A 15,036-nucleotide genomic window follows, 5' to 3' on the forward strand; every position below is an offset into this window, starting at 1 on the left:
TTAAACTTTTCAAATTGTGTTGATGCCGTGTCGGATTCAGTTTCTAAAACTTAACTACAAAGTTTAGATGCATTTATGTGCTGCACTTTTTTTCTAGGGGGAAAAAAAATCTAAAACATGCCCATTGTGTGGATTTGAATGGGAATTCAGGTATATTTTTATCCCATATTTTGGACTGATCATCGTTTGTCTGTAATCACTGAATGGATGATGCAACTAATAAACGCAAGCCATAAGTAAAGCCATAGCGTTCATCTATTCTGGGCTTGGGTCGATTCTTGCACAGTTCATCGAATTAAGTAAAAGCTGAAACCATATTTATGTCTACATTGACAAGCAGCTTTTTACATAATTGGATGAATTAATCTTGAAATGGTTTTGAAAAAAACTATAAAACTGCAAATCACTTTTTTTTTAAATCTATCTATGGATTGAGTATCTTTCTAATAATATTGCGATTGAACAGTGCTTCTGTCTGATAATTCTTTGGAGGAATGGCACTAAAGCAAAAACTTATATGTATTAAAGCTAAGTGAAACCCAAATGCTGACCATATTTTGTGTGTTTTTGTAATATGTACTGTATATGATCAGTATTTCCGTTTTTCTCCAGCCGTTTTGATTGTTTTAAATACTTTTTACCCAGCATTTAGTTAATAATAGTTAATCAAATAATTCATGGTTTTGTTTTAAAATACAGTAACACATTTTTAATCTTACTTTCATTTAGCAAACTTTTATTCCATCCTCATCCTTGATGTTGTTGTTTTATCAGTGTTGTCCTCTAGATGGCAGACTTGGATGAGATTTTACCAGCTCACATTTAGCAGCCAGTATATTTTGGCCAGTTTGGTCCTGCCACCAAATTTGTGCATCCAAGCAAAACCTTTTACTCATATTTCCTTCCCATTTAATTCATCTCGTCAACAGAATATCAATCAATATGCCAGCAATCTCTTCCACTGAGCACTTCCAGTCTTGACATTTCCAGTACTTATTCTGTAGCTACAGTTCAGAATATGTGGCGCACAAAACCAGTCTGAAAACCAGTATATTTGTAGCAATAGCCAAAAATACATTGTATGGGTCAAAATGATCAATTTTTCTTTTATGCCAAAAATCATTAGGATATTAAGGAAAGATCATGTTCCATTAAGATATTTTGTAAACTTCTTACCGTAAATATATCAAAATGTCATTTTTGATTAGTAATATGCATTGCTAAGAACTTCATTTGGACAACTTTAAAGGGGATTTTCTCTTTTTTTTTTAATTTTTGTGCACCCTCATATTCCAGTTTTTTTTTTTTTAATAGTTGTTTCTCGGCCAAATATTGTCCTAACAAACCATACATCAATGGAAAGCTTATTTATTCATGATGTATAAATCTCAATTTTGAAAAATTGACACTTAAGACTGGTTTTGTGGTCCAGGGGCACATATTGTATCTTTAAATATCCTGTACTTTTCTTGTTCATATCCATTGTTTTATTTGATTGATTAGGCTCATTTAGCAGAACTCATTCAACAAATTAACATTAAGCAGCAAAGTCCTGCTGTTTATTCTGCCACGTGGAACTGGGAATATTGGCTGTAAAATGTCATAGCAAATGCAAACAACGTACCTTAATCTGAGTACACACTGCATTTTAATTTGACGCAAACACAACCAGAGCCCTTCTCCGTGGGGAGCCATCAAAATCCGCTCAAAAATGTATTACTTTGAATTGAAGTCAATGGTGGAGATGCTTCAGTACGCTGAATAAACTTATTTTGTGTGGAAACAGCTTGACTTGTAGTAATTTTTGCGCCTTGCAGCTAATCTTCAACATGTTCTGCATGCCATATTGGGAGTGAGCTATATTTGGAATTTGCTACAAAAAAAAAGTAGTTTTATAATTAAAATCGCAATTTTGCAGGAGAGATTTGTTTACAGCCATAAATTCATTTCTATGGTCAATTAACAGGCTTTTGTACAATGCTGGAATGACTTCATAGCTTGTATATGATTGACTCTCAAGGCTCATTCATTTTGACCAAGTTCAACTTTTTTTTTTTTTTTTTTTTTTTTTTTTTTTTTTTGAGTGACACACACTCAGAGCTTGCCATTTCCACCTCTTCCAGAAAATCTCTGATGAAACCCGAAACTGTGAGGTCTGTTCAGTGTCATACTGCCTTAGGGTCACATCTAATTGTCACAGCCCAGACTTTTTGTCCACTGGAGATTTTTTTTCAAAGTCACTGCACATATTTTCAGTGTTTCATCATCTGATGATATCAAACACATTGGCTGCATCTAAAACACATAACACATGTCGCATATTTAAAAAAGCGATGCAGACAGTGGGGGTGCACACACATGCTGGGTGCGATGTTGGGAAATGGCTAAGCTTAGAGAAAATAATGTATTGCTTTGTAAATATGTGATATATTTAAATTAGGTCTGTATAAAGTATTTGATCACAATCCTGTGCATAACAGAGCTTGCTGAAGGAGTAAAAAATGTCAAATAGAAGTAAACAATTCCTACTGAGAAATATGCATTGTAGGCATGCATGTAAATAAATGTTACATACGAAACATACTTGCAAATCTTGTCTGCATTATTGCTTATATTGTTGCCAAATGTGAACATTATCACACGGCTCTCTCTCTCTCTAGATGTATCACCAAAATGAACAGAAATGCCCCACAAATTTCAGATAAAGGGGAAAAAATTACCCCTACACAATTTAAACCTATTATCATGATTAAAATTACATTTAGATCTGTGTATGTTGCATGTTTTTCTTTATTTTGGAGCTTTGACAATTATAACCAATCACACGTTTCTGTTGAGCTTATGAATGCAATGGTCAATCAGAAGCCTTTATATGGGAAGCCAAACAACCCAACCTGACTAGACCGTGCAGGGAAGACGTAGTCTTAGCCTTATAATGCCATGCCCACAGACCGCTGGCTGAACGTCTGATGCATATCGCACACAAAATAGTAAACACTTTAGGAGTTTCGAAGTCCTCATCGGATTGGTTAAATTATACAGGATCTTTAATGCTCTGCCTGGAAACAAAGATGTTGTGATGGAAGAAGAAATGCTAGTAGGATCAGGATCAATTAAACAGTGGATTTTCAAAAGTATGTGAAATATTTAAAGTTTGCGGAATGGACTCTTTAAAATACATCCAAGTGTTTGACTCAACGGCCTGTTATTGTGGGAACATTTCCATGCCCCTAAACATGACGCAGTACAAAACTAAATGTGTTTGGTTGCTTTACCTGTCAGTCATATGGCCTTTTTGGCAGGTCTTGGCCATTCAATGTGACCAAAGTTCCCTTCTGCCGTCAGTCTGAAGGTCTGGCTATGCAAGACCTATGCTTTTCCCAGCACGTAAAAAAATGAAGATAATTATTAAGTTCTTACATTTAATCTGCGTATTATCTTTCATATATAAACAGTAGTGTTAGCTACTTTGAAGCAGAAACTTTAATACGGTTGTCTGTGTAGAATTAAAAATGTTTTATGGTTTCAAGGCATATTTTAGGTAAATTTGACATTTAAGGATATTTGTGTAACTGCAGCATATGATAATACTGAAAGAAAGAGTAAAATACTGTATACTGACAATTTTCTGCCAGGACATCCATTAATTTTCCCATTCAGAAATAAACCATTGTTTTACTGTAGTAAAGGTGTAACCCTGCTTGCACCAGGACTTGACGGTGGTGCTAGAAAACATGTCCTCCCTGCACTGTTGAGTTTGTTGCCATTAATACCACACTGTTTCGTTCCACTTTTGGGTTGTTTGGCTTCCCATGTTTAGATTAATCAGCACTGAAATGCCGAAGGTTTGTTGAGTGTGTGCGCTCACTGACTGGATTCTGTGTGCTCGCAAATTCTCTCATCATAAACAAAATGCAGAAAAGTTAATTATGACATTCATTTCGCAGCTTCAATGATTATAACAGGAGATTTTGCATAACTTGTCATGTCACTAACGTCATGGACCATCTACATTTTTCTGTGTAGAATATGACGTGATGTTTCCCAAAACACAAAAATGTTTCTACTTTATTCTACTAATCAACAGTAATAATCATTACAATATCAAGCGCAATAGTCGAACATTATGATTTTTTACATAATATTTCAACCCTAATCTGAGTTCCTGTTTTTTAAATGTATAATTTACAATTTTAAAATAAGGGAGATATAATTTTAGGCTTAGGCCTATTAGGTCACGACATAATTTTTTTTTTTTTCGGGTCTAGGCCTCTATGCTGTTTCAAGTGAAAATTTTATGTCTAAAGGTGTGTAAATCATGTATAACACCTCTTTAAAAAAAAAGTACAGTTTACAATTTTTGGTCTCACGGTGTCCTGGGCACCTATATTTTGAATTCAGGTACTACATCACATTGTGAGTGGATATTAGCAAAGCCACTTTAAGGTAAACCTCTAAGGTTAGCGAAAAAGCATAGGAAGGAGAGGGCATTATTAAAAATGGAAGTCAATGGAGATGCTTCACTACACTTTAGTAAGGAAAAGCTCATTTAGTGAATCAACAGCCTGTCATTTAATATTCAATATGTTTTCCATTAAACATTCAGTTTGGATTGATCTATTTTCAGAGTTTACACCCAGAACACCCCCGTTTGGACGTGGAAATGGAAACTCAACAAGCGGACAGAAGGTTGTATTCATACTACACACATACTTTGCTATCGAATAGTTCTTCTATGAAAAGTTCTGCAGCAAATACTTGGAAAAGAGTTCAGTGCAGCATTTGACTGACTGGCAAATGAGTGCAGACATTAAGCGGACTGCATTTATATCCATCACAACATTGTTTTCATCCGTGTCAAATCAAATATGTCATCTAAGCCGGTTCTGTTCATTAGACATCCACACTTCTCCATGGTTTGAATAGGTGTGAATAGATTCATAGGAACTCGTCATTTCAATTTCTTGGCCTTTACGTCGCTCAGTGTCATATTCAAAGCTTAAAATTGAAACAGAAAAAAATAATTGGTTTTTGCTTTGCATTTGAATACTCAGGAAATGAGAGGATTTGTTAAAGCAGCCTCCCGCGGTTGACACAACCAGTCACTGAATCTTCAGGGGATAATTCACCCCCCACCGGCCCTCTACTCGTTGGACGTGCTGTTTCCTCTTCCACCGGGAAGCGGCTCCATCAGATGAGTGTTCAGGAGTGTCAGCGCCGTGGGAATCTCCGTCAGTGCATTACTGACAGCAAAATAAATAATGATTCTCACATGGCAACCGCAACGAAGTGACAGCCTGGAGATGATTTAATAAAGTTCAATACAATCTAATTGAAGTTGTGAGCGAAAGCCTCTTGAGAGCGATCCCTTTCTGGATTTGTCACAACCTCTGAAGTGCGAGTCACCACTGTGGGAGAAACGCATGGATAAACCGCACAGCTGGTGGTTACTGAACTTAAACTGGGTTCACACACTTTACACTTGCCCTCAGCATAAGGTATGAACTCCTTGTGGACAAATCACCCTGACCTCAATGCTCCATTGACAAATGTAATGGGAGATCCATGGATTTCGGACACCAGCATACTGGTAATACCAGTGCATTATATGGAGTGCCTTGGTTACCATCCAATAAGTCCAATATGACTTTTAGATCCAAGATCCAGTAAGTATTAGACACATAAGGCTGAAATACACATGACAGGCATTATACAGAAAAACTGACCATACACTGAGGTTCACACACTACCAGACTTTCAAGTCATTCCGAACACATTAAACTGACACAGAAACCTGGGCCTCGCTGCTAGAAGCATGACATATTTAAATAAATGAGCAAAATATCAAACGTGTTTTATGTTCTCTGACTAGATGCACTCATAGTCTAATGCAAAAAATAAAATGAAATCAGAAACTGTGCTCATCATACACTGTTATTGAAATTGGTCGGCTCCCACTGCCCAAAATCTGCTGACTAGCTTGACTTTAGGCAACTAGCATCAACTTTTCCAGATTATAAATTGGGCTTAACTCTTGGCAAAAGTTGTATAGTGTATTCCAGCCTTTGAAATGTTTAATTTCATTGTATTCAATGCTACATTTCAAAATATCATATAGGCTCCGGCGTCAGCAGCACCACATGCATGCGTCATGGTAATCTTGTGAATGCACTCCATTTTTTGTTTTCTTTGTGCACAAAAAGTATTGCCATAGCTTCATAAAATTACAGTTGAACCACTGATGTCCACATGGACTATTTAAAAAATGTCTGTACTACGCTTCTGGGCCTTGAACGTGGTAGTTATGTTGCTGTCTATGCAGGGACAGAAAGCTCTCGGATTTCATCAAAAATATCTTAATATGTGTTCTGAAGATTAACAAAGGTTTTAGGGGTTTGGAACGACATGGGGGTGAGAATTTTATGACAGAATTGTCATTTTTAGGCGAACTAATCCTTTAAAAATTGCATTTGGACACTTGGTTGTCAAACATTAGTAGAACATTTATAGTTAATGAGCTGTGGAACTCAACCTGTGGGTACTCTGTTAGGACACCTGAACTTGATGCGAACTGACTTCATATTGTAGTGTTGTTTGTGGGTCAGGATGTGCGTTTGAAGGTCATTTCACAGCCACAGAATGAACCCTAATCAATAGGATGTATTGAAATAACTTCCATTACTCCTCACCCACCATTTCCATCATATGTATGCGCCTGTTTTAACTACTAAAGACTAGGAGAACTACAGATTTTGTCATCTTATGAGAAAAGCAGGATGCACTGAATCAAAGCAGAGCCCATTGATTCATTATGAAGCTTGTGATATCTCAGTCAGATTGGGTAACAGGACTGGAGCATAATGCTTTCATACAGAGAAACCAAGGTCTGCAAACCCAAGACTATATTGATTTTTTTACCCTGTATGATTTGTATGAAGGGGTGCATTTCATCGGGGTTTAGTCATGAAACATCACCTCTCGGCCCCATGGGTAATGTGGCTGTACCGCCCAGGAAATTAAATTAGGAAATTAGAGCTGCAGTATTTAAATGAGACTCTCAGCAGCAACTCGCTTCCTGTGTTTTACTGTTCAACATTAACCTCACTGAAAGCAGTACGAGGCAATTAGAATCACCAACTCACGTACGCTAGGTTTTAACATTTCATTATGTGAGTGGTGAGCCGTGTATAATTAAAAAAGTATTGATAAACACATACCTGAGCATCAGCAGGGCACAGCGCTGCCAGGATGGCTTTCATAATTACAATATCTTCCCATTTCTCCTTCCTGAGGGCCAGAAGCGACTAAGGCATTCTGATATGGGCTTATAAGAGAATAAGAGAGGTCGTTTTAAAGCAATTACACAAAATGAGCAGACGGTTTCTATTAATCTAGGTCATTTCCTGGTCCTTAAGTGGCACACTTGCACAAGTACAGTGTATTACTCTTTCCAACAGGAACATTTAGAGTGCTGGTTGTAAATTTTTCAACAAGCAGTACATGACTTTGCCCATTAAAAGAACAGATTAGACAGGTTTAGGTAATTAATGTTCTCACAACTTTCACGTTTAACATTTTTTAAGTTATATGGTAATACCGTATTTTAAGGACTATTATTTAGTGGTTTATAAGCATGCATATTACTAGCATTTTGGCTGTTTATTAGTACTTATAAAGCACATATTAATGCCTTATTCTGCATGACAGTATTCTAGATCCCTTAATCAATCCCATATCTAAACGTATCAACTGCTTTACTAAATATTAATAAACAGCAAATTGGGAGTTGTAGTTAATAGTTAATTAGTATTGAGAATTGGTCCCTAAAGTAAAGTATGACCAGTTATATAAATGTAAGGACAAAACATTCTTAAAGCAATGTTTATGGAATTTTCTTATAACTTTATTAATATTTGATATACATACTCATAATATGAGAGAACCATTTTAGATCAAAATCCTCTGAATGTCCTTTTTGTACTTGATGAATGTTCTCAGAATGTTGAGAGAAAACATTCTTAGAACATAAAAAAAGTTCAAATAAAGTTACATTTTGGGTAAAAATTAAATTAGTAGAATGTCTTTAGAAATGTTTTAGTCATCTTTAAATTATGTTCTAATCAAAACAAGAAGATTTTAATGTCCTTTTGAATATTACAAATAAATGGTCAAATAAAGTTGTTATTTGAATGCCTCTGATTGGCTATTGCATTCCTAAGCTCAACAGAATCGTGTGTGATTGGTTATAATGTGCAACACTGAAAAACGCTTAAAAAGAAAAATGGTGCAACATGAGCAGATCTTAATTTAATGCTGCAATTGACACTTTCCATTTATTTTCACTTGGTTAGCAACAGACGTTATAGATTTAATTTATTTGTGCAGGGGCATTTTTGTCCAATTTGGTGGCATTTTTGCTCCAAGTCCCTGTTGCCAGGGGAAGACTAAGCCTTCCCCAGCCTTACACATGCTCCGACTATGAGTAGAACGTTGTAAGAAACATTTTTGTACCCTTTAAAGGGGGCATTGGATGCAAAATTTATTTTACATGGTGTTTGAACTTAAATGTGTCTTGGCAGTATGTGTACACAACCACCTTATAATGGTAAAAATCCACCCAGCATATTTTTTTTAATCCTCACAAATTATAAGCACTGTCCCAGATCAAGTCGTTGACCGATTCTTGGCAAATGGACGTAATTTTGCCCAAGCCCCTCCCATGACTGCTAACGAACACTGCCATTTCAGCATAGATCCACCATGAGTGAGCTGTAAACAGTCCGCCATTGTTTCGACGCTGTAACAGGTCTAGACAAGAATGTCTCCTAAGCGATTGAAGTGTTTTGTTGTTGGATGTAATAATGAACATAGCAGTCGTCATTTACTCCCAACACCTGAACCACTGAAGATGCAGTAGGTTTTTGAAGGGAATGCACCCCCCGATCTACTTAAATGCATTTGTATTCGCGCGAATCATTTTACACCAGACTGCTTAGTAAACGAGTTTCCGTACAAAGCAGGTTTTGCTACAAAAGTTGTTCCTGAAGGATGGATTGGTACCAACTGTTTGTGATCCAGCTTCCCCTCCAGAAGAAGTGAGTGAAAGTTTTTGTGAGTGAATCTTTGCAAATCACCTTTCCTAATAATGTGCTAGTTAGCAAGTTCCGCACCGAATGCGGCTAAAATGAACAATCTCACACCGTGTCTACACGGGACATGGCGCAACACGACATGAGAAATTAACTGCTGCCTTATTCTATTTATGACGTATTGACATAAAGTTCAGATTAACTGCAACGGTTGCTTTGTCGCATCCACTACACTAAAAGTTGCATTTGTAGAGGGTTTATAAATGTGCTTGTTAAAGGGGTGGTTGATTGCGATTTCACTTTTTAAACTTTAGTTAGTATGTAATGTTACTGTTTGAGCATAAACAATATCTGTAAAGTTACGGCCCTGAAAGTTCAATGGAAATGGAGCTATTGTCTAAAAGTGTGTTTAATACAAATACAGCTCGTAGAGACTACAATGAGCTACTTTCCGGGTTGGTGACATCACAAATCCTGCAATTAACATAAACCCTGCCCATGGGAACACGCAACAAAGGGGGCGAGGCCATGTTGCGCAGCTTTTCCAACGGAGTACATGCAACTATTGCCAGTAATGGTAATGGTAATTGTAAATCTATATCCAGGCTTTCTTTTGTAATTTCACGTGTCTAAGAAGATGTTTTTAAAAATCTGTAAAATATGATTCTCAAATTTACTCTAGAACATTGTAAATCTGAAGATTTAGTAACAACTGTCAAGTGCTGGGATTAGGAATTATAGCCTAATAAAAAATATAATTTGCTAGCCTGTTTCCCATGCATCACGCACTGGTGGTCAAATATTTAAAATAATTAAGACTTTTTATTTATTCATTTATTTTTTGAAAGAAGGCTGGATTTATTTGATCAAAAATAGTAACAAATATAGCTGCAAGCAGCGATTAACCGGGGTTCGTGAAATTGACACCCTTTAAGGTTGGCCAACCTGGATGTATGGCTGACAGTTAAAACATCCAGAATGGAGAGCAGGCTCACAGACACACAACACTCATGCACACACACTGAAATTAAATGATTAAACTGGCCTATTAATGCTCTATAAGCATATTCACACACACACAGAAACACACATGCACACACACACACACATTTAAATGAAATGGTCAGACTATCACAGTAATAATCATTAAGCCTGCTTACACACACACACAAACACAGTTGTTTGACATTTAAAATAAGTGATAGGTAAGAAAGATTATTTGCACATATTTGCTTTTTAAGAGTTTAGATGTCATTTTCAGGTTCCACTGTAATCATAATCTGGCAAAATTATAAAAACTGATATGTCTGTATGAACAAAATGGTAAACTTTGACTCAATGAGGTTTAAAATGTTATAACAGTGATTTTATAATGTTTTATCTTGAATTCTTCAGTAACCATTGAACAGTACTGTTTTACAGCTTAATAAGGCCATTAGTGGTCTTCCGCTGCCATCTAGTGGTTATAAAAGCCAATTTTTCATACAACACTGTTTTTAAGCTTTTTAACTATAATAGTTTTATTTCTTGCCCAATCTCTCTTAAATTATCTAAATTTTTTGATAATTATTGATCTAGAGACTCCAGAGAACATCACTGCTGTGGTTTGATCGAGATTGAGCAAAAAAACTGAGTCTATTTAGCAAAAGTAGGTTTTTAACACATTTGTAAATAATTAATGAACGATTTGATTGACAGCATTAGTCCAAGAGACAAACTTGTTCAGAATGAGGAGATCTATCAGATGATATGAAGATGTAGTGTATAAGTGAATGTTATTAATATTTTATTGCAATTTGAGGTCATTTCCCTTAGAAATACTGTTTCAGAAGCCCCTTTTCACTGTTAAAGCACCACCTATGGTCTGATCTCCATGAAACTTTTCATGCTTGTTAACGGTCATGTGTCACATGTTTTCACCAACATTCGTAAAGTTTCAAGTTTTTGTTTAGGTTTTATAGGCTGTCAGGTATGTGTGGCCACGTGTCCTTTTTTAAATGAGCCAATTATAGCTAACCAAAGGACAAAATTCAACATGTTTTCGATAATTATTGATCTAGAGAGTTCAGAGATTATTACTGCAGTGGTTTCATCGAGATTGACCAAAAAACCAGAGACTAGTTCGCAAAAGTAGGTTTTAGACATATTTCTGAATAATTAATGAACGATTTGATTTACAGCTTTTGTCCAAGAGGCAAAGTTGTTCAGAATGAGGAGCTCTATCATATGATGTGCATATCTAGTGTATGTGTGAAAAACTGTGCGATATAAATTCCTTTATGTGCTTAAAAAATGAATGTTTGGCCCCTAGAGGCCGATTTCTTTCAAAATTCTTACAGACCTTCAGGGCCATGAGTTGAACATGCCCACCGAGTTTCATTCCGATCGACCTCCGTTAACCTCGTCTACTAGGTGCCTAATCGGTGGTTCAAGTTTTTTGGCCAATGGTGGCCATGTTTTTTGAGATACGCCAATGTCCTCATAGATATTTCAGCCACGTCGGACAAAGACATTGCATACCAAGTTTCAAGTCGATCGGACTAACGGTTACCCAGTTACAGTTTTTTCGATCTTATAGCGCCACCCAGTGGCAGATCAGTGGTATTTTTTGTTTTTTGACCAAAGTTCCTACTGCTATATATATGTACCAAGTTTGGTGAAGATATCCCATTTCGCTCACGAGTTATAGCATTTTTCGTAAAATAGGTCCTCGACTTTTAAACGTTTTTGGGCCCCATTACAAAATTGAGTGGACATTTCAAAGATTTTTTTGATAATTATTAATAAGCCCTGGACAGAGAACATTTCGGCCGTAGTTTGGTTGCGATTGGGTGAAAAACCTACGACTAGTTCACCAAAGTAGGTTTTAAACCTAATTGCGAATAGTTAAATAACGGTTTGATTGACAGAAATGCTCCTAGAGACAAAGTTGTTCAGAATGATGAGGTCTATCATGTGATATGAATGACTTGTGTATTTGTGAATATCTAAGATGTTTTTTTTACAGTTAATTTCATGTACAGTTGAAATATTGTGTTTTTGATGGCTTTTCTGACTGTTATAGCGCCACCTATGGTCCGATCTTGATGAAACTTTTCTTGCTTGTTCACAGTCATGTGACACATGTTTTCACCAACTTTCGTAAAGTTTCAAGTTTTCGTTTAGGTTTTATAGGCTGTTGGGTATGTGTGGCCACGCCTCTTTTTTGAAATTAGCCAATTATGGCTAACCAAAGGACAAAATTCAACATTTTTTCGATAATTATTGATCTAGAGAGTCCAGAGATTATTACTGCAGTGGTTTGATCGAAATTGAGTGAAAAACCAGAGACTAGTTCGCAAAAGTATGTTTTAGACATATTTCTGAATAATTAATGAACGATTTGATTGACAGCTTTGGTCCAAGAGGCAAAGTTGTTCAGAATGAGGAGATCTATCAGATGATATGCATTATGTGTGGATATGTAAAACACCACGTGATTACAGAGCCAAAAACCTCGTTAGCGCCAACTTGTGGCCGATTTCTTTCTAAATTCTTACAGACCTTTAGGGCCATGAGTCGAACATGCCCACCGAGTTTCGTTCCGACCGACCTCCGTTAACCTTGTCAAGTTGGTGCTTAAAATGTTTTGGCCAATGGCGGCCATGTTTTTTGAGATACGTGAATGTCCTCATACACACTTGTGCCCCTTTGGACCAAGACGCTGCATACCAATTTTGAAGTCGATCGGACCAACGGTTGCCAAGTTATAACCATTTATATGTTTTTTCTGTCTTATAGCGCCCCTAAGTGGCAAAGCTTCGCAATTTTTTTTATTTGACCAAAGATTGAGCTCGTACATACTTGTACCGAGTTTGGTGAATATAGCTCATTCCGTTCCAGAGTAATACTTCCAACAACATTTGGCTAACGTTAGCATAGACGCTAATTGGAGTACTGTATCGGCCGACAATCAAAATTTCAACTTTTTTTTGATAATTATTGATATTCAGTGTCCACAGAATATTTCTGCACTGGTTTGGTTCCGATCGGGCGAAAAATCTAGGACTAGTTCGCAAAAGTAGGTCTGGGATTTAGGTCAATTTTAGGGCAAGAAGGAAGCGTCGTAGCTCAAAAATTTTGGGCTCCACTTTTGTTCGGGCTAACCCAAGGATTGCAACGATGTAAAGTTTTTGAGTCTACGACACACGGTTTACGACTGTGGGCCAAAAATGTCTGAAATTTTAGGTTTTTGCGCTGTAGTGCCCCCGTTTGGCCGATTGGGCTGAGACTTTGATACGTTCTCCCCAAATTGAGCTCTACGATCTGTCCAAGTTTCAAGTCTCTAGGCCTTACGGTTTGGGCTGCACGATTCGTTTTAGGGCAGAAAAAAAAAAAAATGGGCAATTATAATTACCAATATAGCTGCAAGCAGCGATTAACCGGGGTTCGTGAAATTGACGCCCTTTAAGGTTGGCCAACGTGGATGTATGGCTGACAGTTAAAAACATCCAGAATGGAGAGCAGGCTCACAGACACACAACACTCATGCACACACACTGAAACACTGCTTGTTAAGAGTCATCTGACATACGTTATCAACATATTTTGAGTTTTCGTTTAGGCTTCATAAGTTTTTGGGGATATGTGGCAAAGCCCCTTTTCTAAATGACCCATTATAGCTAACCAGAGGACAAAATTCAACATTTTTTGATAATTATAGATCTAGAGACTCCAGAGAATATCACTGCTGTGGTTTGATGGAGATTGAGCAAAAAAACAGAGACTAGTTCGCAAAAGTAGGTTTTTAACACATGTATGAATTATTAATGAACAATTTGATTGACAGCATTAGTCCAAGAGGCAAAGTTGTTCAGAATGGGGAGATCTATCATATAATATGAAAATGTAGTGCATAGGTGAATATTATTAACATTTTATTGCAATTTGAGGTCATTTCCCTTAGAAATACTGTGTTTCAGAAGCCCCTTTCTCACTGTTATAGCACCACCTATGGTCCGATCTCCATGAAACTTTTAATGTTTGTTAAGAGTCATATGAGACATGTTTTCACCAACTTTCGTAAAGTTTCAAGTTTTCGTTTAGGTTTTATAGGCGTTTGGGTATGTGTGGGCATGCCTCCTTTTTAAATGAGCCATTTATAGCTAACCAAAAGACAAAATTAAACTTTTTTTCGATAATTATTGGTCTGGAGAGTCCAGAGATTATTACCGCAGTGGTTTTATCGAGATTGAGTGAAAAACCAGGGACTAGTTCGCAAAAGTAGGTTTTTAAGATATTTGTAAATAATTAATGAACGATTTGATTGACAGCAATGGTTTTAGAGGCAAAGTTGCTCATTGTGAGGAGATCTATCAAACTATGTGCATATTGTGTGGATATGTAAAACACCACGTGATTACAGAGCCAAAAAATGTCGTTAGCGCCAACTAGTGGCCGATTTCTTTCAAAATTCTTACAGACCTTTAGGGCTCTGAGTCAAACATGCCTACCGAGTCTCGTTCCGATTGACCTCCGTTAACCTTGTCAAATTGGTGCTTAAATTGTTTTGGCCAATGGCGGCCATGTTTTTTGAGATACGTGAATGTCCTCATATGCACTTGTGCCCCTTTGGACCAAGATGCTGCATACCAATTTTGAAGCCGATCGGACCAACGGTTGCCTAGTTATAACCATTTATATGTTTTTTCTGTCTTATAGCGCCCCTAAGTGGCAGAGCTTCGCAATTTTTTTTATTTGACCAAAGATTGAGCTCGTACATACTTGTACCGAGTGTGGTGAATATAGCTCATTCCGTTCCAGAGTAATACTTCCAACAACATTTGGCTAACGTTAGCATAGACGCTAATTGGAGTACTGTATCAGCCGACAATCAAAATTTCAACTTTTTTTTGATAATTATTGATATTCAGTGTCCACAGAATATTTCTGCACTGGTTTGGTTCCG

Source organism: Barbus barbus (genome assembly GCF_936440315.1).
Source record: "Barbus barbus genome assembly, chromosome: 24".
Lineage (NCBI taxonomy): Eukaryota > Metazoa > Chordata > Actinopteri > Cypriniformes > Cyprinidae > Barbus > Barbus barbus.